General features: G+C 50.2%; 1 long non-coding RNA gene across 1 annotated transcript in view; it reads right to left on the bottom strand.

Moving 5' to 3' along the window:
- Window positions 1-15,077, bottom strand: part of LOC137306410 (uncharacterized) — a 36,861-nt gene that overhangs the window by 15,491 nt on the left and 6,293 nt on the right. The window contains exon 2 of the long non-coding RNA XR_010958872.1: window positions 10,818-10,900. This is a non-coding gene — a long non-coding RNA (uncharacterized lncRNA). The remainder of the gene's footprint in view (window positions 1-10,817; window positions 10,901-15,077) is intronic.

The following is a 15,077-nucleotide window of genomic DNA, read 5'->3' on the forward strand; positions in this document are numbered from 1 at the left end:
GGCAGGCTATCGGGCGGGAAGACCTGCTACAGCAGGCCGCAGCCAGGGATCGGAGGGAGGGAGAGAGGGATCATGGGCTGGGGAGAAGATCGGAGGGGGGTGTGCTGCTGGGGAGGAGTTCGGAGGGGAGAGGCCGAGGAAGAGGAACAGTTTGGGGGAGGGGGGGGCCAAGGAATAGATCGGGAAGGGGCCGAGAAAGAGATCGGGGTGGCCAGGAAGAGATCGGGGGGAGTGGGCCAGGAAGAGAACGGGAGGCCCAGGAAGAGATCAGAGGGAGAAAAGATCGGGGGGCCCAGGAAGCAATCAGGGAGCCCAGGATGAGATCCGGTGAGGGGGGGGGGGGTGTCGGGAAGAAGATTGGAGGTCTCAGTAGATCCAGTGAAGAGTCGGAGGTAGGTGGGGGTCCACCATGGTGGGAGGTCCACCATTGGGGGTGGGGGGGGGGGGGTGGCGGTGGTTGGCTGATCACAGGGGTCCTGTTGGCCAGGTGAGCTTGTCGGGCCTGAATGAAGCACTCCTGCTCCTCCAGACCCACAAGCAGTGCAATAAAGGCACTCACCTCATGGATCCAGCCCTTCCTGCCTGCTTTCACCTGACGTGAATGGGAAGCGATGGGAAACCCGGACAGGTAATGTTAAGTTTGTTTTAATGTTCCAATACACAAAATATTAAGTACCTCAAGTATCTCAGAGAGGTACATTGCCCTTTTAAGTATCGGCCCGTCGGCTTTAAGTGGGGGCGGGACTTCTTGGTGTCTGCTCTCCACTTGCATATAAAACCTGCCTGGGTTAAACCCAGAGATAGGCATGTTGGAGCCTCTGAAAACAGAGGATTTTTACTCCCGTCCCGCCTCCAACCCACCAGTTCTTGGGGGTTAAAATTTATCCCCATGAGTTCAAATCCCACCGTGGGCAGTTTGAGAATTTGAATTCAGTTTTTTTTTAAACATCTGTATATAAAATTCAGTAAAAGTGGCTATTAAGCTGTCGGATTGTTGTAGAAACCCAACTGGTTCACTAATGTCCTTTAGGGAAGAAAACCTGCCGTCCTTACCCAGCCTGGACCTATATGTGACTCCAGTCCCACATCAGTCCCACCTCTTAACTGCCCTCGGAAGTGGCCGAGCAAATCACTCAGTCGTACTAAACCGCTACAAAGAATAGGACTGCAGAGATTCAAGAAAATGGCCAACACCACCTTCTCAGGGCAACTAGGGATGGGCAATGGTCGTCAACACCCACATCCCGAGAATGATTTTTTTTAAATGCCCTCTTGTGCTGTGAGGTTAATTTATGTAACGCGAGGGGAATGTTAGTGAGCTATCCAATTAGGCCACTTCCCACACAAGGCTTTGTCCTGCAAAAGTCCTGGTGTATAATTGGAGATGATGGAAGTTCTATTATTGGATCATCGTTAACTCTCTGCACTTTCTACACTGAACTCTTAAATTTAAAGTTTAAAAATCATAACAGGGTGCTAAATATTCAGTAATGTCCATGATGTTTTTGCAGAGTAAAGCTTCTACACACAGACTGGATTCTTTCCCATACCCAACATACATTTGGGCCACACGAGCCTCTGAGTTTTGCAAATGGTCAAAGTTGGCTTCGGTTCTTTACATTCATATTTTTATCCTTTATTCCCTTTCTTCCGCCAACCTCCTAACGAGCTGCCCTCTTACAATCATCATGAGAGATCATGGGCCTCTTTGGAGAGGTCATAAAGCCTGAAAGTCCGCCTCTCCCCAGACCAGGGATTTTTGGCTTAGTTAGAACAGCAGTGAGGCATTCGGCTCAAACACAAACATGCTTTTGTACGCCGATAAAAAGATTACTCAGCCTACTGCCCACACGCTGACAGTTCCCATTGTTTTCCTTAAATTTTTCCACTTTTCAGAAGAATAGAATCCCCACTTTTCTATTACAGTAATCCTCGGATTTTCCCAGCAGGGGTAGTTGGAATCAGGCGCTCAGGTCAATTACTTTTGCTGTGCGTTCAAAGGAAGAAACGACCCAGCCAGAAAGGGCCTGGGAGAGATTTGAATGAAATTTCCGGGGCAGATATTACACCGACTTTGTCCTAAAGCCTGCCCTTTTACTTTCAGAGCCATGGAGAAATCAGTCTTACACACTGTACACAAAAGGCCACAGGTCCTATTAGTGAGGCAGAGCGAGGGCACTATCAGCTAAATCTGGGCCTTTCTCTGCTAAAGCCAGGCATTTGAGTAATAATGTTTCAGGTCACATCGTGCAGCAGCTACTGAAAGTCAATGTGGTCAGGCTATCGTAAAACTTTATCCCCCCACCCTCCTCCCATTCTTCGTCCCTCCAGAAGGTTCACATTTGGATATAGTTCCATAGTCACTGGCCGCACTTCCGAGAAACCACTTCAGAGGCTGTTAAGAGTCAACCACTTTAGTGTGGGGACTGGAGTGACATATAGGCCCAGACCGGGTAAGGACAGCAGGTTTCCTTCCCTAAAAGGCATTAGTAAACCAGTTGGGTTTTTACAGCAATCCCAACTCTTCACGGTTACTTTTACTGATTACAGTAACTTTTTTTTTATTTCCAGATTTTAAACTGAATTAAAATACTCATACTGCTACAGTGGGATTTGAACTCGCATTCTCTGGATTATTAGTCCAGGCCGCTTGATGACGAGTCCACCAACAGTACCACAATGCTACACTGCCATATGTGTTTAGTTAAATGCTTCCTAGTCAGACAAACTCAAGCTGACCATTTGCGGTTTTTTTATGCACCTTTGTTTCTTATCAACATAATTGATCCACCAGAATGTTACCAGGGCTCCAAAGGTTAGATTCTGAGGAGAGATTAAATAAACAAGGTTTGTATTCCCTGGAATATAGAAGGTTAAGGGGGTGATGTGACTGAGGTTTTTAGGATTTTGAAAGGAATTGATAGGGTAGATAGCGAGAAACTTTTCCCCGCTGGTGGGGGGAGTCGAGGACAAGGGGGCAGAACCTTAAAATCAGAGCCAGGCCATTCAGGGGAGAAGTTAGGAAACAAAGGGTGGTAGAAGTGGGGAACTCTCTCCCAGAAAAAGCAGTAGGTGCCAGCTCGATTAATCATTTTAAATCTGAGATTGATAGATTTTTTGCTAGCCAAGGGTATTAAGAGATATGGAGCCAAGGGGGGTGGATGGAGTTAGGATACAGATCAGCCATGATCTCATTGAATGGCGCAACAGGCTCGAGGGGCTGAATGGCCTCCCTCCTGCTCCTATGTTTCTAATTGGATGCAGAAACTAATTTACAGATAAATAGTGAGCGCACTAGGGACGGAGAATATAATTAAGATTTGGCAGAAGGATTAGGATCAGTTATGCAAATGAGCAGATGAATGGCAGATTAAATGTAACACTGACAATGCAAAGTACTGCATATCAGGTGTACAATGAAGGGAATAGAATTAATAAAAGGGAGACCTTGAAAGGTTCCTGGGAGTAACTGCAGAATCGCCATTTGTACTGTCGATACAAACGTGGAGAAGCAATTAAAAAGGAGACAGAATGTTGAGATCATAGCCGGAACCGTGGGGTTTAGGGATAACTTTGCAAAGCTCTGCTGCTAGAGCAAGCGGGGGTTAGAAAATCGAGCTTACAGTGCTACAGCCCTGTCTTCAAGCTGTGCTCACATCTAGAGAGGCTCCCAGACAGTGGTGCTACCTCACAAAATCACCCCTAATAAGTCTACAGAACTTATGCTGAGGCTTTGAAATACATTGGTCAGGCATCACCAAAAGTACTGGGTTCAATTCCGGCTGCCACCTTCAAAAGAGATATATACGCAGTGCAAAGGGTCAGGAAAAGAGCAACAAGGTCATCTCAAGTGTGCTGGGGTGGCTGAGTTGGATACCGGGCTATGTGAGTTTAATGTTGGGCTGGGTGCATTGGATGTAGGGCTGGTGAGTTGGATGTGGGTCTGGGTGAGTTGGATGTGGGCCTGGGTGAGTTGGGCATGGGTTTGGGTAAGTTGGATGTGGGGCTGGGTGAGTTGAATGTGGGCCTGGATGAGTTGGGCATGGGTTTGGGTAAGTTGGATGTGGGTCTGTGAGTTGGGCATGGGTTTGGGTAAGTTGGATGTGGGTCTGGGTGAGTTGGATGTGGGTCTGGGTAAGTTGGATGTGGGTCTGTGAGTTGGGCATGGGTTTGGGTAAGTTGGATGTGGGGCTGGGTGAGTTGGGCATGGGTTTGGATGAGTTGGATGTGGGACTGGGTGAGTTGGATGTGAGACTGCGTGAGTTGGATGTGGGGCTGGGTGAGTTGGGCATGGGTTTGGGTGAGTTGGATGTGGGTCTGGGTGAGTTGGATGTGGGTTTGGGTGAGTTGGATGTGGGACTGGGTGAGTTGGATGTGGGACTGGGTGAGTTGGATGTGGGTTTGGGTGAGTTGGATGTGGGACTGGGTGAGTTGGATGTGGGACTGGGTGAGTTGGATGTGGGACTGGGTGAGTTGGATGTGGGACTGGGTGAGTTGGATGTGGGTCTGAGTGAGTTGGATGTGGGGCTGGGTGAGTTGGATGTGGGACTGGGTGAGTTGGATGTGGGACTGGGTGAGTTGGATGTGGGTTTGGGTGAGTTGGATGTGGGACTGGGTGAGTTGGATGTGGGACTGGGTGAGTTGGATGTGGGACTGGGTGAGTTGGATGTGGGACTGGGTGAGTTGGATGTGGGTCTGAGTGAGTTGGATGTGGGGCTGGGTGAGTTGGATGTGGGACTGGGTGAGTTGGATGTGGGACTGGGTGAGTTGGATGTGGGACTGGGTGAGTTGGATGTGGGACTGGGTGAGTTGGATGTGGGACTGGGTGAGTTGGATGTGGGACTGGGTGAGTTGGATGTGGGGCTGGGTGAGTTGGATGTGGGGCTGGGTGAGTTGGATGTGGGTCTGGGTGAGTTGGATGTGGGTCTGGGTGAGTTGGATGTGGGACTGGGTGAGTTGGATGTGGGACTGGGTGAGTTGGGCGTGGGTCTGGGTGAGTTGGATGTGGGACTGGGTGAGTTGGATGTGGGTCTGGGTGAGTTGGATGTGGGACTGGGTGAGTTGGATGTGGGTCTGGGTGAGTTGGATGTGGGGCTGGGTGAGTTGGATGTGGGGCTGGGTGAGTTGGATGTGGGTCTGAGTGAGTTGGATGTGGGGCTGGGTGAGTTGGATGTGGGACTGGGTGAGTTGGATGTGGGACTGGGTGAGTTGGATGTGGGACTGGGTGAGTTGGATGTGGGACTGGGTGAGTTGGATGTGGGTCTGGGTGAGTTGGATGTGGGGCTGGGTGAGTTGGATGTGGGACTGGGTGAGTTGGATGTGGGACTGGTTGAGTTGGATGTGAGGCTGCGTGAGTTGGATGTGAGGCTGCGTGAGTTGGATGTGGGTCTGAGTGAGTTGAATGTGGGACTGGGTGAGTTGGATGTGGGTCTGAGTGAGTTGAATGTGGGACTGGGTGAGTTGGATGTGGGTCTGAGTGAGTTGGATGTGGGACTGGGTGAGTTGGATGTGGGTCTGAGTGAGTTGAATGTGGGACTGGGTGAGTTGGATGTGGGTCTGAGTGAGTTGAATGTGGGACTGGGTGAGTTGGATGTGGGTCTGGGTGAGTTGGATGTGGGTCTGAGTGAGTTGAATGTGGGACTGGGTGAGTTGAATGTGGGTCTGGGTGAGTTGGATGTGGGACTGGGTGAGTTGGATGTGAGGCTGCGTGAGTTGGATGTGGGGCTGCGTGAGTTGGATGTGGGACTGGGTGAGTTGGATGTGGGTCTGGGTGAGTTGGGCGTGGGTCTGGGTGAGTTGGATGTGGGACTGGGTGAGTTGGACGTGGGGCTGCGTGAGTTGGATGTGGGGCTGGGTGAGTTGGATGTGGGACTGGGTGAGTTGGATGTGAGGCTGCGTGAGTTGGATGTGAGGCTGCGTGAGTTGGATGTGGGGCTGGGTGAGTTGGATGTGGGTCTGAGTGAGTTGAATGTGGGTCTGAGTGAGTTGGATGTGGGTCTGGGTGAGTTGGGCATGGGTCTGGGTGAGCTGGATGTGGGACTGGGTGAGTTGGATGTGAGGCTGCGTAAGTTGGATGTGGGGCTGGGTGAGTTGGATGTGGGACTGGGTGAGTTGGATGTGGGACTGGGTGAGTTGGATGTGAGGCTGCGTGAGTTGGATGTGGGGCTGGGTGAGTTGGATGTGGGACTGGGTGAGTTGGATGTGGGACTGGGTGAGTTGGATGTGAGGCTGCGTGAGTTGGATGTGAGGCTGCGTGAGTTGGATGTGGGGCTGGATGAGTTGGATGTGGGTCTGAGTGAGTTGAATGTGGGACTGGGTGAGTTGGATGTGGGACTGGGTGAGTTGGATGTGGATCTGGGTGAGTTGGATGTGGGTCTGAGTGAGTTGAATGTGGGACTGGGTGAGTTGGATGTGGGTCTGGGTGAGTTGGATGTGGATCTGGGTGAGTTGGATGTGGGTCTGAGTGAGTTGAATGTGGGACTGGGTGAGTTGGATGTGGATCTGGGTGAGTTGGATGTGGGTCTGGGTGAGTTGGATGTGGGTCTGGGTGAGTTGGATGTGGGTCTGAGTGAGTTGAATGTGGGACTGGGTGAGTTGGATGTGGGACTGGGTGAGTTGGATGTGGGACTGGGTGAGTTGGATGTGGGTCTGGGTGAGTTGGATGTGGGTCTGGGTGAGTTGGATGTGGGTCTGAGTGAGTTGAATGTGGGACTGGGTGAGTTGGATGTGGGACTGGGTGAGTTGGATGTGGGTCTGGGTGAGTTGGATGTGGGTCTGAGTGAGTTGAATGTGGGACTGGGTGAGTTGGATGTGGGACTGGGTGAGTTGGATGTGGGTCTGGGTGAGTTGGATGTGGATCTGGGTGAGTTGGATGTGGGACTGGGTGAGTTGGATGTGGATCTGGGTGAGTTGGATGTGGGACTGGGTGAGTTGGATGTGGGACTGGGTGAGTTGGATGTGGGACTGGGTGAGTTGGATGTGGGACTGGGTGAGTTGGATGTGGGTCTGAGTGAGTTGAATGTGGGACTGGGTGAGTTGGATGTGGGACTGGGTGAGTTGGATGTGGGTCTGAGTGAGTTGAATGTGGGACTGGGTGAGTTGGATGTGGGACTGGGTGAGTTGGATGTGGGACTGGGTGAGTTGGATGTGGGACTGGGTGAGTTGGATGTGGGACTGGGTGAGTTGGATGTGGGTCTGGGTGAGTTGGATGTGGATCTGGGTGAGTTGGATGTGGGACTGGGTGAGTTGGATGTGGGACTGGGTGATTTGGATGTGGGACTGGGTGAGTTGGATGTGGGTCTGGGTGAGTTGGATGTGAGGCTGCGTGAGTTGGATGTGGGTCTGAGTGAGTTGGATGTGGGACTGGGTGAGTTGGATGTGGGACTGGGTGAGTTGGATGTGGGTCTGGGTGAGTTGGATGTGGGACTGGGTGAGTTGGATGTGGGACTGGGTGAGTTGGATGTGGGGTTGGGTGAGTTGGATGTGGGTCTGGGTGAGTTGGATGTGGGACTGGGTGAGTTGGATGTGGGTCTGAGTGAGTTGGATGTGGATCTGGGTGAGTTGGATGTGGGTCTGGGTGAGTTGGACGAGGGACTGGGTGAGTTGGACGTTGGACTGGGTGTGTTGGATGTGGGTCTGGATAAGTTGGATGTGGGTCTGAGTGAGTTGGATGTGGGTCTCGCTGAGTTGGATGTGGGTCTCGCTGAGTTGGATGTGGGTCTCGCTGAGTTGGATGTGGGTCTCGCTGAGTTGGATGTGGGTCTCGCTGAGTTGGATGTGGGTCTCGCTGAGTTGGCCATGGATCTGGTTGAGTTGGGCATGGATCTGGTTGAGTTGGGCATGGATCTGGTTGAGTTGGATGTGGGTCTGGGTGAGTTGGATGTGGGACTGGGTGAGTTGGATGTGGGTCTGGGTGAGTTGGATGTGGGTCTGAGTGAGTTGGATGTGGGTCTGAGTGAGTTGGATGTGGGACTGGGTGAGTTGGATGTGGGTCTGGGTGAGTTGGATGTGGGGCTGGGTGAGTTGGACGTGGGGCTGGGTGAGTTGGATGTGGGGCTGGGTGAGTTGGATGTGGGACTGGGTGAGTTGGACGTGGGGCTGGGTGAGTTGGACGTGGGTCTGAGTGAGTTGGACGTGGGTCTGGGTGAGTTGGACGTGGGTCTGGGTGAGTTGGACGTGGGACTGGGTGAGTTGGATGTGGGTCTGAGTGAGTTGGATGTGGGTCTGGGTGAGTTGGATGTGGGCCTGGGTGAGTTGGATGTGGGTCTGGGTGAGTTGGATGTGGGACTGGGTGAGTTGGATGTGGGACTGGGTGAGTTGGATGTGGGACTGGGTGAGTTGGACGTGGGACTGGGTGAGTTGGGCGTGGGACTGGGTGAGTTGGGCGTGGGACTGGGTGAGTTGGGCGTGGGACTGGGTGAGTTGGGCGTGGGACTGGGTGAGTTGGGCGTGGGACTGGGTGAGTTGGACGTGGGTCTGGGTGAGTTGGACGTTGGGCTGGGTGAGTTGGACGTGGGGCTGGGTGAGTTGGACGTGGGACTGGGTGAGTTGGACGTGGGTCTGGGTGAGTTGGACGTGGATCTGGGTGAGTTGGATGTGGGCCTGGGTGAGTTGGATGTGGGACTGGGTGAGTTGGATGTGGGACTGGGTGAGTTGGGCGTGGGACTGGGTGAGTTGGACGTGGGTCTGGGTGAGTTGGACGTTGGACTGGGTGAGTTGGATGTGGGGCTGGGTGAGTTGGATGTGGGACTGGGTGAGTTGGACGTGGGTCTGGGTGAGTTGGATGTGGATCTGGGTGAGTTGGATGTGGATCTGAGTGAGTTGGACGTGGGTCTGGGTGAGTTGGATGTGGATCTGGGTGAGTTGGATGTGGATCTGGGTGAGTTGGATGTGGGACTGGGTGAGTTGGATGTGGGACTGGGTGAGTTGGATGTGGGACTGGGTGAGTTGGATGTGGGACTGGGTGAGTTGGATGTGGATCTGGGTGAGTTGGATGTGGGACTGGGTGAGTTGGATGTGGGACTGGGTGAGTTGGATGTGGGACTGGGTGAGTTGGATGTGGGACTGGGTGAGTTGGATGTGTGTCTGGGTGAGTTGGATGTGGGACTGGGTGAGTTGGATGTGGGACTGGGTGAGTTGGATGTGGATCTGGGTGAGTTGGATGTGGGGCTGGGTGAGTTGGATGTGGGACTGGGTGAGTTGGATGTGGGACTGGGTGAGTTGGATGTGGGTCTGGGTGAGTTGGATGTGGGACTGGGTGAGTTGGATGTGGGACTGGGTGAGTTGGATGTGGGACTGGGTGAGTTGGATGTGTGTCTGCGTGAGTTGGATGTGGGACTGGGTGAGTTGGATGTGGGACTGGGTGAGTTGGATGTGGGACTGGGTGAGTTGGATGTGGGACTGGGTGAGTTGGATGTGGGACTGGGTGAGTTGGATGTGGGACTGGGTGAGTTGGATGTGTGTCTGGGTGAGTTGGATGTGGGACTGGGTGAGTTGGATGTGGGACTGGGTGAGTTGGATGTGGGACTGGGTGAGTTGGATGTGGGACTGGGTGAGTTGGATGTGGGACTGGGTGAGTTGGGCGTGGGTCTGGGTGAGTTGGACGTGGATCTGGGTGAGTTGGACGTGGATCTGGGTAAGTTGGATGTGGATCTGGGTGAGTTGGATGTGGGACTGGGTGAGTTGGATGTGGGACTGGGTGAGTTGGGCATGGGTCTGGGTGAGTTGGACGTGGGTCTGGGTGAGTTGGACGTGGGTCTGAGTGAGTTGGATGTGGGATTGGATGCCAGCCCGGGTGAGTTGGATCCTGGGCTGGGTGAGCTAGATGGTCTGGAGTTCTAGAGGGATAAGCTCGACTGGCTTTTAATAACTTTTCGTTATGTTCACATATTCTAAAATAGAGCAGCTCCGCACCGGTGTATTGGTTCAACTGCACCTCCTGCAATGTGAAGAAGATTGGTGTGCATGTAGCATATCTGTAATAGATTAAAAGTATTTATTTAAACTAGGCACTGGGGGCACGGAGCTCTGTTTAGGCTCTATATTTCAGCAGGTTTTTATTTACTTTTTGTGTTGGTTATATGACTCCATTTTGGACGTGTGGAACCTAAACTGTTAGTTGGCGAGCCTGTGTTGAATATCTTCTTAAAATAATTATAAAAATAGAATTACATTGAATTTACAGCACAGGAACAGGCCATTCAGCCCAACTGGTCTCTGCTCCGCACGAGCCTCCTCCCACCCTACTTCATCTAACCCTATCCCCATATCCTTTTGAGACTGAGATGAGGAAACATTTCTTCACTCATCGGGTTGTGAATCTGTGGAATTCTCTACCCCAGAGGCAGCCAATTTGCTCACAGCAAGCTCCCACAAACAGCAATGTGATAACGACCAGATAATCTGCTTTAGTGATGTTGGTTGAGGGATAAATATGGGCCCAGGACACCAGGGAGAACTCCCCAGCTCTTCTTTGAAATAGAGTGCCATGGGATCTTCTACGTCCACCCTGGATAGGGCCAACGGGGGCCTCAGTTTAACATCTCATCCAAAAGGCAGTACCTCCGACAGTGCAGCACTCGCTCAGTACTGCGCTGGGAGTGTCAGCAAAGATTTTGTCTCAAGTCTCTGGAGTGGGACTATGAACCCACAACCTTCTGACTCAGAGGCGAGAGTGCTACTGCTGAGCCATAGCCGATGCATACTAAAGCCACGTAGGACCGTAAAAGGGTCTATTGTGCTGTCTGAAATTCCCAGCTTTGCATACCAAGCTGTGATGCCCCCCCCTCTTCCAGATCGAATATCCTGCCAACACTCACTGCGTATGAAAGGATGGTCACTTTAGCAAGGTACGGAGGGCTGCCATCGGTCATGGAGACATAAAGCCAGGTGGAGTCAGCTCCTGCAGGAGAGATAGGGAGCAAATCAGAACAAAATAATGTTGAGAGACGGTGGGGCGGTCGGGGGGGGGGGGGGAGCAGTGATTCCGAGAATGCTGAGTGTCGACCAGGTTAAAAGGACAGCAGCGCCTCAATTTAATTTACCGTGCGTTAACAGCAAAGAGAGTGGGGATCCAAGAACAAAGGCCTAATGGATCAGATAAAAGGTCTCTGTACAAAATTAGTTTCCGTGGTAACTATATGCCTAAGCTGCACCAATAAATAGCTCCTGTACATCAGGGTAAGGAGATCTTTTAACAGCAAGAACATTCAGAAAAAACAAGCGGGTCAGACTGATCAAGAGTGTTTCGTTTTAGTGCATTAAAAACTGCTTTTTTTCCTTCTGTTTTTGAAGTGGTAATTTTATGGCACTTTCACCGTTTGATTGGTCTGTCTGTGCCTTTCTTGTCTTCCGTTAAAGAGGAAGTCCGCAGAGGTTTGCCAAGCTGTTGGACAAGCTGACACCGAGCCCTGTGGGACTGGAGCAAGCTGTTTGGTTGCTGTCCCCTAGAGGGACAGGAGAGGGACATCAGTTGTCATCTTGGCAGCTAACACGGAAAGTTATTAATAAACGCATCCATCACAGGGTCAGACCACCTGAAACTGAGGGTCTCTCTTGTCACGGAGTCGAATATTCAGTCACATTTTGCTTTGAGCAACCAAAGTGATCAGACTGCATTCTAATTTGTTTCACTTCTGCCTCAACTCCCTCCTCTCCTCTTCTGAAGGCACTGACTCTTGCTAAGCTATGGGTACCCTCCAGTATCTCATCTAAGTTGCTGTTCTTCATGAGTGAGCCTATACAAAGGAAAGGACGTGCATTTATATCGCTCCTTTCACGATCTCAGGACATCCCAAAGCGCTTTACAGCCAATGAAGTACTTTTGAAGTGTAGTCACTGTTATAATGTAGGGAAACGCGGCAGTCAATTTGCACACAGCAAGATCCCACAAACACCAATGTGATAATGACCAGATAATCAGTTTTTTTTTTAGTGCTGCTGGTTGAGGGTTAAATATTGGCCCCAGGACACCGGGGAGAACTCTCCTGCTCTTCCAAATAGCATTGGGATCTTTAACATCCACCTGAGAGGGCAGATGGGACCTCGGTTTAACATCTCATCTGAAAGACGGCACCTCTGACAGAGGCAGCACTCCCTCTGTACTGGCACCGGGAGTGTCGGTCTAGGTTTTGTGCTCAAGTCTCTATATAGTGATTGTCACCGTGACGAGCAATCACTGCTGAGCCTGAACCTCAAACAACATTTACACATGCACTTTCCAGATTGGATCACTGGTAAACATCAAGGGCTCTGGTCTTCTTCTTAATAAAAAACCTGTTAACAAAGTGGCAGGAATGGTCATTTTGAAATGTGCAATTCCTGAAAATGCAATTTTGTTTGTGGGAATGAAAACACGTGCACCGGAGTCGATTTTAACCCGGCCTCCTGCCTCTAATTTCCTACTCCCACCCGCCAGCCAGGCCGTCAATCTGGCCGGGTGTCAGGGTGCACATATTTATTTAAATAAGGCCCTGCCATTAAGATCGACAGGACCTCCACGTTAACCCGGTTTTGGACGAACAAGGGGACGTGGGACTAATTGGATGGCTCTTTCAAAGAGCCGACCCAGGCACGATGAGTCAAATGGCCTCCTTCTGTGCTGTAAGATTTCTATGAGCCCCAGCACCACAATCCCTCACTTTGATCAGCACAAAATTACCCTCCCAACACAAGCAAACTAAAAAAACAGCTTGCATTCCCGGAGTGATTTGTGTTTGGATTGCTGTGGGTGGGGAGTGTACTATGCAGGGGCTGTATACTGTGCAAGAGTGAACTCCTTACCAAGCCCGTGAAAATGATTGGATGCACTCAGGCACAAATACCACAAATTGGATTTTTTTTTTAACAGTTGTCAAGAATCTTGATGAAAACAATACTCAGCAAAGTGTTACATCCTTAATCAGGATTGCACTGTGCTAAGAATATATATTGTTATGTGATAGGTAATGACTAAAATGTAATATTAGTTGCTCACAGACAAATGTAAAAAAAAACAATTGTTTCTAATTTTTTTCTAGCTCTTTAATTCTTTCTGAGTACCTCTCTTTTCCCCTTTGTCCTTTACTCTTTCTTTCTCTCTATATGACTCTGGGACATATGACAGGCTAGGTTAGCAGTCAAACATCACAACCCTTGCTTCAGACCTCAGATTTGCTGCAAACAATTCCGCGGGGAGGTCCACTCGTTTATTAAAAAGCGGTCAGCTTGCCCTCATCCAACAGTAACAGTGAACCAATTGAAGAGATGGAGCCTTACAGATGGTATAGCGATTTTGAGGAGACACAGAATGCCTCTGCCATGCTCTTGTAGCCACAGTGTTGAACATGGCTGGTGCCGTTTTATAACGGGTTTAACCTCTGTGGAGCGTTTCCATGGAGCCATTGCTAATTGCTCCCCAGTTGATGTGTAGCTGGCCTCCAATAGGATACCATATCTGGGAGATATCCCGAGAGCCATTTTGCAGTGGTCGTTAAGGAAACCCATGAAGGCGGTAAAAACATGGGTTGGAATTTAGCACTGAATAAATGTCTAAACATTCCTTCAACAAGCTTTAGAAAGGAAGTCACAGCAAAACTCTAGTCATGGTAAGTTTTAAATTCTTTTTTAGACATTTATTTCCTATTTTTCCCCTTCCAATCCCCTCTTGAGAGCATTGATTGTACAGTTCCGAAGACACCCTCTAGCACCTTGGCTCAGTGGGTAGCACTCTCGCCTCTGAGTCAGAAAGCTGTGGGATCAAGTCCCACTCCAGAGACTTGAGCACCAAGTCCAGCCTGATAGTCCCCGGTGCCAGTACTGAGGGAGTGCTGCACTGTCGGAGGGGCCGTCTTTCGGGATGAGACATTAAACAGTCCCATCTGCCTCCTCAAGTGGACGTAAAAGATTCCACGGCACCGTTCGAAGAAGAGCAACTAAGTCTTGTAATCAAGACCCCTTTCAAAGAGGATGTTGTTTCATCAGGAACCCTTTAAAAAAATTTTTAATTGGTTGTAAAGCACTTTGGGATGTTCTATGTTTGTGAAAGGCGCTATATAAATGCAAGTCTTTCTCTCTGGACATTGACTGTTTCCAGATTGCTTGACATCACAGAGGAGCTCAGTGAATAGTGATCAGGAGCAGGAACCATAGCTGATTTTCTCTCTCCCAATCATAGGAATACAAAGGCTAATTGTGTTACCTCAGCTAAGATCAGCAAATGCTGCACAGAGCAAGGATTGAACTATGGGACTGTCTTGGTTGGGTTATAGCTCAGTACTATACCAGTTAGTGCCTAACTACTTACTAAGCCACTGGGACAGCTTGACAGCATTTCCTAAATACCACTAAAGGCATAAGCAAAACAAATTTGGGAATTGGTTGGAACCATCAGATTGAAAGATTTAAGAGATGTACATTATGTTTTAATGAGCCAAGTTAAGAATCTTTGAAACGCAGCCAAAATAGTGAAAAAGTTGATTTTCCAAAGATCATTTCCTTCCAATTCATTTTTATTTAATTTCCAGATAGTTGGCCACAGTCCAGCCCCTCAGAGGATATCTCAAGCCCGATCGTCACGAAGGAATTAAAGGGACCAGCACCACAAGGAACTAGCTTTCAGCGTACAATCCACACACACCTGATGGCTTGGTGAGTAAACGCACCACGTCTGTCATAAGATGGTTTCCTTGGTTCAACTTCTGGTCTGTACTGAGTTAGTTGACCTCAATCGGAGCAGCAGCTCCAGCCTCAGTGCCCCTGACCTAAGGAGGGGGGAGAAAGCAGCCAGGGTTCCTGCTCCTGATCACTCTCCGTTGACACCCGCTGGAAAGTGCGCACGAGGACAGCATTGGGCTCGGCCGTGAGACTTTTCAGGATTGAATAACCTGCGACTCTCACAGCCTAGACTCATGCATGAAGAACGGGCATTTGGATGGGGTACTGGAGGGGACACTAACACCCGTGAAACAAGACCCCAGGAAGAGTCGATATCTGGGGAGGAGGGAAAAACTGGAACTATTTTTAAAAATAAACTAAAGCTGTTTAGAATTAAAAACCCAGCTGGGTTCAATTACCCTCCTTAAAGTTGATGTATTAACCAC

The sequence above is a fragment of the Heptranchias perlo genome, chromosome 43, assembly GCF_035084215.1.
Source record: "Heptranchias perlo isolate sHepPer1 chromosome 43, sHepPer1.hap1, whole genome shotgun sequence".
Taxonomy (NCBI): Eukaryota; Metazoa; Chordata; class Chondrichthyes; order Hexanchiformes; family Hexanchidae; genus Heptranchias; species Heptranchias perlo.